This window comes from Oryx dammah, unplaced genomic scaffold (genome assembly GCF_014754425.2).
Source record: "Oryx dammah isolate SB20612 unplaced genomic scaffold, SCBI_Odam_1.1 HiC_scaffold_25, whole genome shotgun sequence".
NCBI lineage: Eukaryota > Metazoa > Chordata > Mammalia > Artiodactyla > Bovidae > Oryx > Oryx dammah.
The window spans coordinates 90,448,246-90,452,484 of NW_024070209.1; the positions used below are offsets into that span (position 1 = coordinate 90,448,246).

Here is a 4,239-nt window from a genome sequence, read left to right on the forward strand (position 1 = left end):
AAGAACATAAACAACAGAAACAATATTATAACAAATTAAATAAGGACTTTAAAAATGGCCTAACAAAACCCTACGTGAAATAATTAAAGTGGTGAAAAATAATAGAAAGTTTGTCCAAAGCCTCTACATATCCTTTTGATATGTACAAAGCAAACGATTAACTCCATCCATGATATTTGTGTCAGGGAGGCTCTGATTAATTTAATATTCTGATTGGATGAGCAGCAGAGCTTTAATGGCTGTTAACTCTTTGGCAAGTCGCTGTGAGAGGGTGATAATGAGGTTAACATTCCTAGGACCTGATCTGCTTTGTCGCTGTATTTAATTACTACTTTGATGCCAAATAGTGCTCACTCAAGAGTTCTCTAGGTGGGGCACTGTGAATCCACATCTGGGTCAGTGAGGGAGCCTGCTTTAGACAATTGTAGAAAATGGGCTGTTTATTATTTGCCCTCTACAAGGTTCCCATATTCAGAGGAAGGTGTGAGTCACCACTTGAAATCGACCTGTTCCTCCTCCATCCAGTATTTGGTGAGATAGAAACACAGAACCAAATCTGTATCTACCCTTCAACTATTTACGAAGCATTTTAACAGTCATCACGTCACTTGATTATTCCTTGAAACCCCATGAAATGAAGTCTCATCATCCCGATTTTATATGGGAAAGAAGTCAAACATGGCCACAGGCTGGCCTGAGTCATGTACCTTTTGTTTAGAAAGTCTGGGCTTAAACTCAGGCCTTTACATAACGTCCTGAAGTGCATTGGGCCCAGGACAGATAGAGGTCTAAAGCCAGGTATTCATTTATTATCTTCCAGCTGTCAGGATGGATAAACAGGTAAACTTTCTCAGACAAGTTAGGAAATACAGAGAAAGAATCCTCTTTGATGTGAAAAGCTCTATGAAAACATTTTCAAAGAATTACAGGACAAGTCTAATTTAAAATACATTAAGGAAACCAAAGAAGAAGAATCAATACTATGTCTGGCCCTGTCTTTGGAGCCAATGGCTTGGAAGGCAGAGAACACAGCACACCTTTCTTTGTCTTCTCTGTTCTCACTGATATAAACAACTTGTTCTTTTTTTTTTTAAATATTAAACTTTTTATTAAAACTGAGTCTTTACCATATATTTAAAATGATATATATATATATAAAGATATATATATATGTATATATCTCCAAATTTATATCAATGATCTGGAACACCTGAGCTTTAAGTTATTGGTTTTCCAGATAGTGTGAAATACTTTTCGTCCACTTTAGAAAGGATCCAGCCCATTGATAAAGAATAACTTTGGTTAACAGACATTATCTTCCAAAGATCACATAGAGGTCTTCAATGAGATTATCAATCCTTCAATTTATCTTCAGAGGCTTCTTCCAAGTGGAGACTTGTCTGTGATGTAAGCAAGGATTCCCATGTAGCAAGACACTGTTCGCAGAGGATGTTCTCCTCAGCCATATTTGTAAATGCTGACTTGATATCATTTTGCATGTTTTATTTCCATCTTTCCCAATCTGCTTTCAGGGTCTGCTTTCAGCACACTCCACTTTACCTTCCAGTTTTCCAATCTCCTCCGTAAGCAGATCAGTATCTGCCTTTTTGGACAGCAAAGCTTCAACTTTGGAATCCAGGTATGCCTGTATTTGGTCTCTTCTTTTCATGACACCCATTAGCATTTCACTATAAAGCACATACTCATGAACGACAGGGAGCAGGGCCTTTGAGAGTCCAGACAGCCATTTTCAGTGGCCTTACAGCATCTGTCAATGCTGTAACATTGACAAAGCTGGCAAAACTTTTTAAGAGTATCAGCCGGATCTTCTTCCGATGCTGACCAAAGAATATGAATTGGGTCATATTGTTTCATTTCATCGAAATATTCCCATTCGTTCTTGTAGATTCTCTGAGATATTTTATCTATCAAATTTATTTTCTGGGTAAATATTTCAATGACCTCCTCAGGGTGATTTTTAACTCCTCTCATTGACAATGCAACCGCTTTTACTGTCTGTCCCATCCTGCTGAGTAATCCAGGCCCTTGCTTCTTCTGAGAAGACAGCTCCCAAGCTTGTGCAGTAAGAAAAAATTTAAAGTCTTCATTAAATGTTAGAGTTCGATGATCAGCAATTCGGTTCGAAAATTTGTGCAATGCCTTCCTGCGTGTGTCTCAATGAAGTCATCACTAGCGCTTTCCACCATTTCTTTCACTATAAACTTTTCTGGCATAATCAGAGTAGGGTATGCTTCTTCCAAGTTTTTCTTTCAACCAAAGGAAATCTTGATAACGTCTCCTAACTTCAAATTCACTGGAGTCAAATTCCCCAGAAGATGTCTTAGTAATAATCCTGTAAGTAATAAAAGTTTCAATTGTAGTAACTTGGCTTTCAGGTTCATCGACTGTAATAAAAAGAGCCTTCAAATCTGGCTCATCTTCAAACTTGACTTGGTTTATCATTGATAAAGCGGATGTCGGCATCAGGCATCAGCGGGCTGAAGGAATTCGTGTCCATCAATGAGGCATCCTTACTGAACACCTCCAGGTCGTCGTCGTCCTCGTCCAGATCCAGCGCCTAAGTCTGCAGCAGGGCAGAGGAGCTGATGCTGCCGGGAACAGGGTGTCACTGACCCCCACCCCCTCGCCCCAGGCTGTCCCCACCATCTGCACTCACCCTCCATCCGGAGAGTGCACGCCTGAGCACCCATAGCCGCCAGCCCCGCCTTCCCCGAGCTTGCCCATTGGCTCCCTTGCACCCTGTGCCTCCCCAGCCGCCCCGCTGTGCAGACGCGGAACTGCTGTGGCCCTGATATAAAGGACTTGTTCTTTAAAGCTCTGTTTCAAAATTGATAAACTATAATGCCACATGTTTTCAGGCTTTCCTATATTTATAAATTAATATGCAACTCGACACAAACAGGCGAGTTATAGTTCAAAGTGGGCCTAGTTTTCAACTTCCAGATTCCTTCACACCCCCTTATGGTTATGATGCCTTTCAGCAAGCAAGAATTAGAACTGGACATGGAGCAACAGGCTGGTTCCAAATAGGAAAGGGAGTACGTCAAGGCTGTATATTGTCACCCTGCTTACTTAACTTATACGCAGAGTACATCATCAGAAATGCTGGACTGGAAGAAACACAAGCTGGAATCAAGATTGCTGGGAGAAATATCAATAACCTCAGATATGCAGATGACACCACCCTTATGGCAGAAAGTGAAGAGGAACTAAAAAGCCTCTTGATGAAAGTGAAAGAGGAGAGTGAAAAAGTTGGCTTAAAGCTCAACATTCAGAAAACTGAGATCATGGCATCCGGTCCCATCACTTCATGGGAAATAGATGGGGAAACAGTGGAAACAGTGTCAGACTTTATTTGGGGGGCTCCAAAATCACTGCAGATGGTGATGGCAGCCATGAAATTAAAAGACATTTACTCCTTGGAAGGAAAGTTATGACCAACCTAGATAGCATATTAAAAAGCAGAGATATTACTTTGCCAACAAAGGTCCATCTAGTCAAGCTTATGGTTTTTCCAGTGGTCATGTATGGATGTGAGAGTTGGACTGTGAAGAAGGCTGAGTGCCGAAGAATTGATGCTTTTGAACCGTGGTGTTAGAGAAGACTCTTGAGAGTCCCTTGGACTGCAAGGAGATCCAACCAATCCATTCTAAAGGAGATCAGTCCTGGGTGTTCTTTGGAAGGACTGATGCTAAAGCTGAAATTCCAATACTTTGGCCACCTCATGCGAAGAGTTGACTCATTGGAAAAGACTCTGATGCTGGGAGGGATTGGGGGCAGGAGGAGAAGGGAATGACAGAGGATGAGATGGCTGGATGGCATCACTGACTTGATGGACATGAGTTTGAGTGAACTCCAGGAATTGGTAATGGACAGGGATGCCTGGGGTGCTGCAATTCATGGGGTCGCCTGGGGTGCTGCAATTCATGGGGTCGCAAAGAGTCGGACACAACTGAGCAACTGTACTGAACTGAGTAAAGTTTTTGACTGGCAGGTGTAGTCCACTGGTAACTTGTTTTTTCTTTATAGAAGTCAATATGATCATTCAAGACTAGTCACTTACAGAAATATTGGAGTATGACATCTTCATTCAATAACTCATTTACCTGACAAAGAAAATTATTAGATACTGCATCTGATGAAATGTGGAAAATTAATTATAAAAGAAAAAGAAAAAGAAAAAAAAAACTAAATAAGACACCAGGCAAATAAGAAAAC

General features: G+C 41.0%; 1 pseudogene; it reads right to left on the reverse strand.

Moving 5' to 3' along the window:
- Positions 1-1,352: 1,352 nt before the first annotated feature.
- Positions 1,353-2,871, reverse strand: LOC120852291 (annotated as a pseudogene).
- Positions 2,872-4,239: the final 1,368 nt, after the last annotated feature.